The sequence below is a fragment of the Bufo bufo genome, chromosome 7, assembly GCF_905171765.1.
Source record: "Bufo bufo chromosome 7, aBufBuf1.1, whole genome shotgun sequence".
NCBI lineage: Eukaryota > Metazoa > Chordata > Amphibia > Anura > Bufonidae > Bufo > Bufo bufo.
In genome coordinates this window covers 142,249,601-142,262,013 of record NC_053395.1, presented here as the reverse complement: position 1 = coordinate 142,262,013, position 12,413 = coordinate 142,249,601, and the positions used below count along the sequence as shown (strand labels likewise).

Sequence of the window (12,413 nt, the reverse complement as noted above, 5' to 3'; positions counted from 1 at the left end):
GTAGGGGCTTTGCAACTTTCCGGGGGTCACCTGCTTTGCAACTTTTTGAGCACTGCATCTTCCAGCGCCACCTACAGATTTGGAGTGAAAGTTGATCACTTTTGTGACACAAGTATTAGGCATCCACCTAGTGTACTTTTGATATTTTCAGACAGAGGATTTTGTCCATGACAAAATCTTCCACGTATCGAACAGCAGAAACTGCAGCACTGTCCAATGAATACCTTAGGAGGTCAACATAAAAAAAAAAGTGACTTTGAAGGAGTTGCTAATGTTTTGGCAAAATCTGTTCTGGCAGTACGGTGTCATAGAATCGGCAACAGAAAAATAGGACACCAAAATCCAAAATGCGCTCTTGTCCTTGGAAGTCTTGTGGTGAGTCCATTTTCATGGTACAAGCAGGAATGGATTTACAAATGTTTTGTCTTTATTTTTTAGCATCCACATGCTACTTACAGTACCTTATTGTGCAAATGAAACGGCAACCACTTTATTGGAGGAAAGCAGAGTATTCTATAGTAAGTACTCTCATCTCATCTCATCTATCCATCCTCAGTAAGTCATATGAATGTTAGGCTTTTTCTTTTGAAACTATTTATTTCGGTTTTGTATTTTCTAAATCAACAGAAACTGAGTGAGTGAAATTCATGTACAAGAAATGCTTGGACTCTGGGTACAAGAGTGCTGGCCAATCAGATGCAGCGCCTGCACGTCCACTGAGAAGGCAATTATTGGGACGAATGTTCATACCTGATAATTGCCGTTTGTCAGAGGAGGGGAGAGCTGTATTTACATCCAGCAATCTTCTCCCCTGTAGCTGCAATCATCGCGGCTACTGCGATCACTCATCTTCATAGAGAATCATTGATTCTGGGCAGTAGATCTCCATTTACAAAGCACAATCTGCCCACAAACACATACCTGGACCAACGTTCTAGGCAATTATCGGGAACAAACCATTCGTTATCGATGGTTGGCTGATCGTCAGCAGAAGGGAAAGCTGCATTTACATGCAGCAGTTACCTGCATACTAGTGATCGTTTGACCCCATAAAAAATGATTGCTTCTGGGCAGCAAATCCCTGGTTACACAGGGACATGTGCTGTAAATCCAACATTACTCCCCATCTGACTAGACTGTGCACAACCATGAAATTATCATAGAACAGCATTACGCCGGTCTATGATATCCCCTGCGCTGCCAGAGGATGTACATAATTTATGACAAGGCGCAGGTCTTGTGATAAATTTAGGCGCTACCTTCTGGCAGTCCATGCACCTAAACGGAAGTCTTCACCAACTCGGAGCTGCCGTAGATTTCAGTCTTACTTTACGGCAGAAGACTGGATATGCCCGGCCCGCTGGCCCCGTCCCCTCCCTCACCACAGCCCTTTCTCAGGAATGTAGCAAGGGCAGAGTAGAAACTTTTCTTGCGTCTAAAATTAGATGCAATGGCGTTTTAAGAGTCACAATGTCTAAGTTTGTGACTTTTATGCCAGAAAACTAGAGTGGGATATGATAAATCCCCCCATTATCTTATTAGCAAGTGAAACGAACACACGCTCACTAAAGTTTGCCTAGTCACTCCTTTGTGTTAAAGGGGTTGTCCGCTTTTTACTACTGATGACCTATCCTTAAGATAGGTCAATATCAGATCGGCAGGGGTCTGATTCCTGGCACCCCCGCGGACTAGCTGTTTGGAGAGAAGGCAGTGCTCATAGAAGAGCTGCCTTCTCTGCTCTGTTAATCTGCTTGCAGCAATTGCAGTGGTCAGCAGGTGTAATTACAACTATGGCGTCCCCATTCACTTCTATGGGACGGCTCTGTACTAGTCACTTGAACAGACAGAGCCGTCCCATAGAAGTGAATGGGGACTCCATACTTGTAATTACACCTGCTCAGCACTGCAATTGCTGCAGCGAGCAGATAAACAGAGCAGAGAGGGCTACAAAACATACAGGGTAATAAAGCGCCACATATGTACCTCTTACATCCAGTGACGTCTCCTCTGATGTGGACGTTCTCTTTCCTCATCTTCTCCATTCAGACCAGACCACCATGATGATTTATTTCAGCTCTCTCTTTTCGTTGACAAACAGACATCTAAGTTTCCTACCTTTCCATCATCCTCCCACCGTCTGAACACCCCATCCTGCCGCCCTCAATGCTGTGCCCACTTAGCTCCCCAATACTATACTGCAGAAACACTCCCCCTGAAAATACAGTTACCACACAGATAGTGCCCCCATTAGTAGTTATTGGTACACAGTGCCCTAAAAAATAACTGCGCCCAGCAAATAGTGTCCCTAACACTAATAGTATCAATATGATGTCCCCAAAAAATAATTGTGATAATCTGATATAGTGCCAGGGTACCCCGACAGTAATAGTGCTCCCAAAGTCCCACCATTGGAAATAATTATCTGCCAGAGCGCACCTTGTCTTCAAAGTGCCCCTAATAGTAATCATGTCCCCCATTGAGCCCTATTCATTATTTATGACATATTCCGCAGCGCTTTACAGATTTGCATTGGGCTGTCCCCAATGGGGCTCACAATCTAAGTTCTCTATCAGTATGTCTTTGGAGGCCTAGATGTATTAATGCCCCCACAGTCCCCATACTAGTAATATCATGTTCCTCATACTCCCCCAGTAATAATTCTCCTTATAATGCATGCCAGGCCAAAAAATATTCCATTATAATACATGCTAGTGCAAAACACGCTCCCTCTTAGTGCCCCCAGTAGAGCCAAAATCCCTATAGCACCCTCCATGTGTGTCAGTACAATAACATGCCGCATTGTGTGTGCCAGTACAAATGCCCCCATTCATGGTGGCCCAGCAGCATGGTGCCAAATGAAAAACAATAAACTCAAATACTTCCCTCCATGTGGCTATCAGCGATGCGGTGCAGGTCTATTCCGGCCTGTTTCCTGAGCTGCATGCCGCCTGTGCCAGGCTCTCATATGCTACAGGCACTAGGCTGGAATCCTATGAGAGGTAGAGGTGGGGCATGGAGACATTTCTCCCTTGCCATGCCGCAGCACCTGTGCCACTGGCAAGGGGGGGTGGTCTCAATTGAGACCATTATAGCTATGCCCCTGGATCACATGACGGTTGGGTTCCAGTATAGAGGCCTTGTGGTGAGCGACACACTGCCCCAGCTGCCGGTCTGATGATCTGTGCAGCCATCGCATACGACAGTCGGTCCCCCCCTAGTAGTGATACAGGGGACACTAACAGCTCAGGGATATGTGCAGGACATCCTGCGGCCACATGTGCTGCAGATTTATCACCAATCGGCCATTTACGGGACCAGATGGAAACGGCAGCTTTACCATCAGTGGGCAAAAGTGCCACAGCTACAGGATGCCATACTGAACCTGCATGCCTCCTCTTGCATCCAGGCTAGAGCCTACTTTCAGTTGTATAGTTTTCCCCAATAAACTTACCCTTTTGCTCTAATATTGTAATATTGTAATAATTTACATATATCATCATTACATTCACACATAGAAGGTGGTCTTGGTGCCTTCCTTTTTTGTCAATGAGTATAATTTTGGTTTTACATAGACCCCCTGACTGTAAAGCGCTGCAGAATACGGGCTCATGAACACAAACATATTTTTTTCTCCGGAAATGACTCTATGTGTGCGTATGTCTGTTCCACATAAAAATAGAACATGTCTGCATTATGGACAAGGATAGGACCGTTCTATTAGCGGCCGGCCTTACGTTCCGAAAAATACGGAATGCACATGTCCGGGATCCAATAGCCGATTATTGATTCCGCTACCACGGACCACAACGGAATTCGGAATCCATATCGGGATCCTCCGCTAACCGGACGCCGAACTTAAAACAGAAGTTCGCTCAACACTATGCATGAGCCCTATGGTAGTGCTATATAAATCAGTCACCAGAGAGGTGCGGGGTGCTCGCCTCATAAAGTATGGTCCACATTTACTAATGTCTAATATTAAAAGGGTTTTCCGGGCTTTTAATATTGATGACCTATCATTCACAGACAGCAAGCAGAGATCTTGTATTTGTTGAGCAATGGTAAGTGCAGTTCTTTTCAGCATTCATTTACACAACACCTGTTTCAGTGCATTCCCACGATATACATGCAGGGATGAGGTAACCTAGGAAAGGCTCACTCTGCAGACACGTCACTGCCCCACAGCTTCCTCTTCCCTGGCAGGACTGGGAGATGCACCGGGCTCCACACACCTGGGGGTCAGGTGCTGCGCATGCGCGTCCGTCCTGCACGGCGCTGCGCTCCATAGGGTCTTTGCACTAGTTTATTCCAGGCCTGTTCCCGTCACACGCCCGTTCTCCAGCATGCACCGTGTAAACGCACCCCGGAAAGGCTCCCAGCGTCCAGCAGGCTAGTGGGCGTGGCTGGGCTCCTCGTCACGTAGGGGCGGGGTTTGGAGAGGCCGCCTGCTGCGCGCTCCTGGGGTGACAGGTCGTGAGTGTGTGGGAACGCGGAGAGGACGGCGCCGCCCGGGACTGGGATATCGGACTCTGGGACTACTGCGGGCTCACCCGGCAGCGACTACACAGTAGGTGTGAGAGGAGCGGGGGAGCGGCTGCTGCTGAGCTGGCCGGGCCTGCTGATGTGGAAGAATGAGGGAGGGGGGACTGTCAGCTCTGAGGGGCAGGGTGCGACAACAAGTATAGGATGGGACCATGTGTGGACTAATGGGAGAGACTCAGGCTGCTGACCCTGTGCCCCTCATGTCATGCCCATCACCCCTCATCCAGTCTGGGGTCTTGTAAACATGCATGCTCGGATCGGCTCAGCATGCGTGTTTATAACGACTGTCCCCTATGGCATGGCGACTGTGGTAAAATGTGGTCCTGTTACGGGTAGTTCAGATTTCAGGTTGGGACGAAGCAGTGGAAGCAGGACTCCAAAGTCACCTTAGTTAATGGTGGAGATTAATCAAAGTGGTGTAAAATAGAACTTGAGTAGTTGCCCATAGCAACCAATCAGATTCCACCTTTCGTTTTTCACAGCTCCTTTGGAAAATGAAAGGTGGAATCTGATTGGTTGTTATGGGCAACTGAGCCAGTTCTACTTTACACCAGTTTGATAAATCTCCCCCAATGACCATAGAAAGTTGTCCAGTGGTGACGGATCCTGGCGTTCATCGGCCAGTACTCTGCTGAGTATATGGTACAGTACTCTGCTGAGTATATGGTACAGTACTCTGCTGAGTATATGGTACAGTACTCTGCTGAGTATATGGTACAGTACTCTGCTGAGTATATGGTACAGTACTCTCCTGAGTATATGGTACAGTGCTCTGCTGAGTATATGGTACAGTACTCTGCTGAGTATATGGTACAGTACTCTGCTGAGTATATGGTACAGTACTCTGCTGAGTATATGGTACGGTGCTCTGCTGAGTATATGGTACGGTGCTCTGCTGAGTATATGGTACGGTGCTCTCCTGAGTATATGGTACGGTACTCTGCTGAGTATATGGTAGGGTACTCTGCTGAGTATATGGTACGGTACTCTGCTGAGTATATGGTACGGTACTCTGCTGAGTATATGGTACGGTACTCTGCTGAGTATATGGTACGGTACTCTGCTGAGTATATGGTACGGTACTCTGCTGAGTATATGGTAGGGTACTCTGCTGAGTATATGGTAGGGTACTCTGCTGAGTATATGGTACGGTACTCTGCTGAGTATATGGTAGGGTACTCTGCTGAGTATATGGTAGGGTACTCTGCTGAGTATATGGTAGGGTACTCTGCTGAGTATATGGTAGGGTACTCTGCTGAGTATATGGTAGGGTACTCTGCTGAGTATATGGTAGGGTACTCTGCTGAGTATATGGTAGGGTACTCTGCTGAGTATATGGTAGGGTACTCTGCTGAGTATATGGTAGGGTACTCTGCTGAGTATATGGTACGGTACTCTGCTGAGTATATGGTACGGTACTCTGCTGAGTATATGGTACGGTACTCTGCTGAGTATATGGCACGGGGCACTCTGCTGAGTATATGGCACGGGGCACTCTGCTGAGTATATGGCACGGGGCACTCTGCTGAGTATATGGCACGGGGCGCTCTGCTGAGTATATGGCACGGGGCGCTCTGCTGAGTATATGGCACGGGGCGCTCTGCTGAGTATATGGCACGGGGCGCTCTGCTGAGTATATGGCACGGGGCGCTCTGCTGAGTATATGGCACGGGGCGCTCTGCTGAGTATATGGCACGGGGCGCTCTGCTGAGTATATGGCACGGGGCGCTCTGCTGAGTATATGGCACGGGGCGCTCTGCTGAGTATATGGCACGGGGCGCTCTGCTGAGTATATGGCACGGGGCGCTCTGCTGAGTATATGGCACGGGGCGCTCTGCTGAGTATATGGCACGGGGCGCTCTGCTGAGTATATGGCACGGGGCGCTCTGCTGAGTATATGGCACGGGGCGCTCTGCTGAGTATATGGCACGGGGCGCTCTGCTGAGTATATGGCACGGGGCGCTCTGCTGAGTATATGGTACGGCGCTCTGCTGAGTATATGGCACGGGGCGCTCTGCTGAGTATATGGCACGGGGCGCTCTGCTGAGTATATGGTACAGTACTCTGCTGAGTATATGGCACGGGGCGCTCTGCTGAGTATATGGCACGGGGCGCTCTGCTGAGTATATGGCACGGGGCGCTCTGCTGAGTATATGGCACGGGGCGCTCTGCTGAGTATATGGCACGGGGCGCTCTGCTGAGTATATGGCACGGGGCGCTCTGCTGAGTATATGGCACGGGGCGCTCTGCTGAGTATATGGCACGGGGCGCTCTGCTGAGTATATGGCACGGGGCGCTCTGCTGAGTATATGGCACGGGGCGCTCTGCTGAGTATATGGCACGGGGCGCTCTGCTGAGTATATGGCACGGGGCGCTCTGCTGAGTATATGGTACAGTACTCTGCTGAGTATATGGCACGGGGCGCTCTGCTGAGTATATGGCACGGGGCGCTCTGCTGAGTATATGGCACGGGGCGCTCTGCTGAGTATATGGTACGGCGCTCTGCTGAGTATATGGCACGGGGCGCTCTGCTGAGTATATCATACTGGTAGAAGTCTTTGTCTCGCTTGTCCTTGTCCTGGTTAACACAGCATGCAATGGCGTCCACCCAGGACAGTGGTCGTGGTGCTGTGGATGGCTCGTCAGTAGCGTTGAGCGAACTTGTATTTTAAGTTCAGCCTATCTATATAAGTTATGGTCGGTGGTAGCAGAATCCATAGCGGAATTCTTAGATAACCCGAACCTTGTGCGCCGAACTTGAAAAGAGAAGTTTGCTCATCCCTACTCCTCATCACGTGCTGCAGTAATCGGAGGACTGGTGGAGACCGGGGGATAGCCGCACAGGTAGGAAACCTGAAATATTTAGGCTAATTCCAGATGTGCGTGTCCACATGTGGGAGCGTGATCTCTGCCCGACCTCCGCTGTTGCATATTGCTGTCCGTACAAATCAGTACATGGAAGGTTGGTCAGAGACACACAGCCTCATAAATTATCTCCTGTCCCCGGAGAAGTGTCCATAATGGAGATCGCACTCCCACACGGACTGCGTTTCCTGCAGTGGACACTCTTGTCTGAAATGAGCTGAAAGGGGTTGTCCATATTATTTTTATTGATGACCTATTCTCAGGACAGGAGATCAATATGGGGGTCCGACACCTGGTACCGCTGCTGATGAGCTGGTTGTCGTGCCCGCACTGCCTTCCCTTCATTGTCGACATCGCAGAGGTGAGCAGCTGTAATTACAAGCCGTCCTATTCACTTCTATGGGACGGCTCCTTCCCATTCAAGTTTATAGGAACGAGCCGCCCCATAGAAATGAAGGGGACAGCATTTTGTAATTACACCTGCTCACCGCTGCGATGTCGATGGCAAACAATGAAGGGAAGGCATTGCTGGCACAAGCACCACTCTTCTCATGAAACAGCTGATCGGCGGAAGTGCTGGGTGTCGGAGCCCTGCCGATCTGATATTGATGACCTATCCTCAGGATTAATGAAGAGCTACATCCGAAGTCGCTTTGCTCAAAACTTCAGAATAATACTGTGCGGAGATCCGACTCCATACAGTATTAGAATGTATGGGCTCTGATGAGCCGAAGTAAGTTATTCGCAAAGTTGAGCGTGACTTTGTTGAATAACTTTTGATTTGTAAAGTGGAGGAACTTGAAACAGAACTCGGCTTCAGTTCCAACTAGTGCCTCAGATCCGAAGCAGCGTTCGCTTACAAGTTTTATAGTATTCTGCCACTTTACAAATCAATTACCAAAGTTATTCAACAAAGTCACGCTCAACTTTGCGAATAACTAACTTCGGCTCATCAGAGCCCATACATTCTAATACTGTACAGAGACGGATCTCCGTCCAGTATTAATCCGAAGTTTTGAGGGAACCGACTTCAAAAGTCGCATCTGAAGCTCACTTTGCTCATCACTAATCCTGAGGATAGGTCATCAATAAAAAATAACTTAGACAATCTCTGTAAAGGGGTTTTCCTCAGGATAGTTCATCAGTATCTGATCAGTGGGGGTCCTAAACCCGGGACCCCCTGCCAATCAACTGTTTGAGCAGGCATCGTCACGCGCAGTTTAGCTGTGTCCTTCTCTCAGCTTTCTCTAGGCCGAGTGAGGACACGTTCTTCAGTCACGGTGCGAAGTGAAGTGAATGGAGCTGAGCGTGATACCAAGCACAGCCACTGTACAACGTATGGCACTGTGACTGGTGAGCGCCGAGAAGGCCTCCGCATTTACAGGAAGGCCGGTGCCTTCTCAAGCAGCTGATCAGCTGGGGTGCCGGGTGTCGGACCTCCTCCAATGAGATACTGATGGCCTATCCTGAGGCACTATTCATCCTGTCAGATATGATGGACTCTATGAGTCTGATGGGATTATAGGCTGAAACGTTAGTGAATTCCATTCTCCACAGTATAATAAGGGAAATTGTGTACATTTGGCATTTTATGGCTGAGATGGTTGCTGGTGAGGAACCTCCTCGGTGAGTTGGAACGCTTGGAGACATCTGAGTGATCTGATCGTCTTGTAGATATAGATTGAATCTGACTGGGGGAATCGGCCTTGGGGCTGAGTGTGGGGAGTTCTGTGTGTCCTCAAGCCTGTGCATTAGCGTCACATGCTGCGCTTACTTTGCTGTTTTTTGTTTTTTTGTGGTGCTTTTTCTTCACTGAGAAATAGGAAAAAAATCAAGATCAGAGCATCTCCTAGGACTGGCACCAGCAACCTTCGGCACTCCAGCTGCGGTGAAACTACAACTCCCAGTATGCACACTTGTTCAGCTGTTTTAGAAGTGCCAGGAGGATTCTGGAAGTTGTAGTTTCAGAACAGCTGGTGTGCCGGAGGTTGCTGATCCCTGTCCTATAAAGACGTGGCTGAAGTAGTGTTTGTAGACCACGCGGTCCGGAGGAATTTACTGAGATGTACAGCGATAAATGTATTGTAAAAATGCCAGAGAGCGAGAACAATGTGCCACAAAGAAGGAATACAGCACATTCATGGTTGTGGCGCCGGGCACTGTACCTGCCGACCCTTTTGGACAGCCTCTGTGTATATCTGTCCACAGCGCCTGTCAATCATTGGTGAGGGGCGAGCTCCAGGACAGCTACTCCACTGTATTGTTATCAATGGATATAATATAAATGGTTGGGTTTGTCATAATCGTATTCTGCCCTTTAATAGGGTAGCTTATTTGTATGATGGATCCCTTTAAGTATGTCTCCAGGCTACTGTTCTGCCCGCTTCACTGGATATAAGCAGTCTGGGCACCACACACTAGCCTTGCCAACTGTAGTGTCTGGCATGCAGTTTGGTCTCTCCATGCATGATGTCAGATGGGTGGGACGTCGCCCTGGAATACACGGCAAGATTCAGACTTTGCACTGTGATGCTACACAAAGCCACATCACTGGTGCAGGGGGAGCAGATGCTTCGCAGAAGGGACTTTTCTGCTGATTATAATATAGGAGTTATTGATTTGACACATTTAGGGGCTTTGGAGCCTTTTTGAAATAAGTTGGACAGCAGTTAAAGGGGCCGTTCACCCATTTCGGAGGCGTTTGTTATGTGAATACAAATTAGAATGGAACCACTTCAGGCAATTTCTGTTGTAGGCAATTAAAAGGCATTTTACTTGAAAACACAAGACTTGTCGAGCAAGTGTGAAGAATTGTAGAAACCTTTGTTGCGCCAACTTGCACCAGTTAGTGCCACTTTTTAGACAGATTTTAGGCACAGACACATTAGTAGATCTGGGACGGTGCGTCTTACCACTAGTGTTTTTCTTCATGGCGTTTCTTCCCCTATAGAGAAGGTGATGTGAAAACGGCAAGAGCTACATCCTGCTGTGTGCTTAAAAGGAAGCCAGAAAGGCCAAAACGCCACCTAATTAATGAAGGCACCAGCAGGAAAAACGCCTGTGTGTCCTGAGTTTAATATTTCCCATAGACCTTCAGCTAAAATATGGAGCTGGCGTGGCAAAAAGCACTGCAGAAAAGAAATGCAAATGTGCCATGTGAGTGAAGAGCTTGCTATTATTCACGCTCCGTGGTCACCCGCCTGCACGCACAACGCTGCTTTGGATCCTGACGTGCACACATTGTCAGGACATTTTAGTTCACTGGCGCTGCGGCTGGGCACTGATGGCTAGGAGGGGCAAGGGAGGGAACTGATGGCTGGTGGCATTGGGGGAGGAGCTGGTGGGAGGGGGAGGGGGAGGAGCTGGTGGGAGGGGGAGGAGCTGGTGGGAGGGGGAGGGGGAGGAGCTGGTGGGAGGGGGAGGGGGAGGAGCTGGTGGGAGGGGGAGGGGGAGGAGCTGGTGGCATTGGAGGGAGAGCTGAAGGCACTGTGGGTGGGGGAGAGCTGAAGGCACTAAGGGGAACTAATGCACTTGGGTTGATTGCACAGGGGGAAACAAAGGGTGTTGGGGACTGATGGCGGGGGTCTGATGAGTTTTTATAAAAGAAAACAGTCAATTCATTTTTTCTTATTTGAATACTCGATTAATTGTAAAAATAATTGGTAGAGTACTCGATTACTAAAATAATCGTTTACATATATATATATATATATATATATATGTCACAAGGTGACAACTGTCTGTTCAATAATCCAGAAAATCTGTTCCCAGCACAGATCTTAAATGGATTCTGTCATCAGATTTAACCCCTCTAACCAAAACATATGCTCATGTCCAGACTAATAAGAAGAATCCTAAGCTGGCCTTATTAAACCTCACTGTGGCTCTATTTGCCCAAAAAACTGGTTTTTATAACCTGTCAATCACTTACTTAAGGTGCCCAAGGGGAGGTCCGTTAATACAGGGTGCCCAGCTGCACCCCTCGCCGTCCAGTGCCCAGCGCCGCCTTCCCTGTCTTCAGCGCCGCCTTCTACAGCTCAGCGCCGCCTCCGCAATCCTCCCCGTCCCTCTGCCAGATCCCGCACCAGCGCAGTAGGCTAGGCTCAGGGACGGGGAGGATTGCAGAGGCGGCGTTGAGCTGTAGAAGGCGGCGCTGAAGACAGGGAAGGCGGCGCTGGGCACCGGACGGCGAGGGGTGCAGCCGGGCACCCTGTATTAACGGACCATTTTAGTGTAGGGACCCACTCGAAAGAGGTCACCTTGATGTGCCGAGCAGGCTTTTGCATTTTGTACTGTATTATGCTGCTTTATTTGACGTCAGCTGTACTTCTCATGCAGTACTGGAGGTTTTAGGACCTGTCTGAATTTCACACGTTTGTTCACATGCGGCAGATTTGTTGCAAAAAGTTCTGCAACTGAAAATCCATTCAGCACATGTGAATCGGCTGTCCACTGCGGGTCTGTCTCCTGAAACCATATTATTGCCAGGCAAAGAGATCTAAACCACACACAATACATGGTCAAGTTGGAAAACGTCACTTCACAGTAGATCTTCACTCAATAAGGGGCGATCCCGAGCAGGGGGACTCAGATGTGATGTAAATATTTCCTATTGGGACAACCCTATCAAAGTATGATTGCCCTGAGTTATTTGGTCACGTGTGATCATTGTCCTTATGCTGGGCTCATGAATGGGTTAAAGGTAGAAGTCACATGCTGCCAGCTGATCCTGAGGAATGTGCCCTGTGGCAGATCTCCTCTCTGTTTGGAGGCAGCAGATTCCTCTTATGGTCGCTTAACACGTTGCTTTCTGAAAACGCATACGTTTTTACTGCTATTGTGTGTTTTTTTTTTTTTTTTACACGTAAAATGTTAAATAAGTGTGTTTCACTTAAAAACTGCATGTGCAATTACCACACTGATTTTACATTTCAACTGTTAAAAAAAAAAAAAAAAAAAGCAATTTCAATAAAAGTGCATGTTTGTTTTTATGTGTCTTTTGTAAT

The 12,413-nt window shown here is 48.4% G+C and overlaps 1 protein-coding gene across 3 annotated transcripts in view; it reads left to right on the top strand.

Moving 5' to 3' along the window:
* The first annotated feature begins 4,129 nt into the window (after nt 1–4,129).
* Nucleotides 4,130–12,413, top strand: part of NBEAL1 (neurobeachin like 1) — a 245,395-nt gene continuing 237,111 nt past the window's right edge. Inside the window, exon 1 of one of the 3 annotated variants that reach the window (XM_040441754.1) lies at nt 4,130–4,567. The gene's annotated coding sequence lies outside the window, so the exon portion shown is untranslated. Of the gene's footprint in view, nt 4,572–12,413 lie in introns of all 3 variants that reach the window. The other 2 variants (XM_040441755.1, XM_040441756.1) reach the window with 2 other exon arrangements.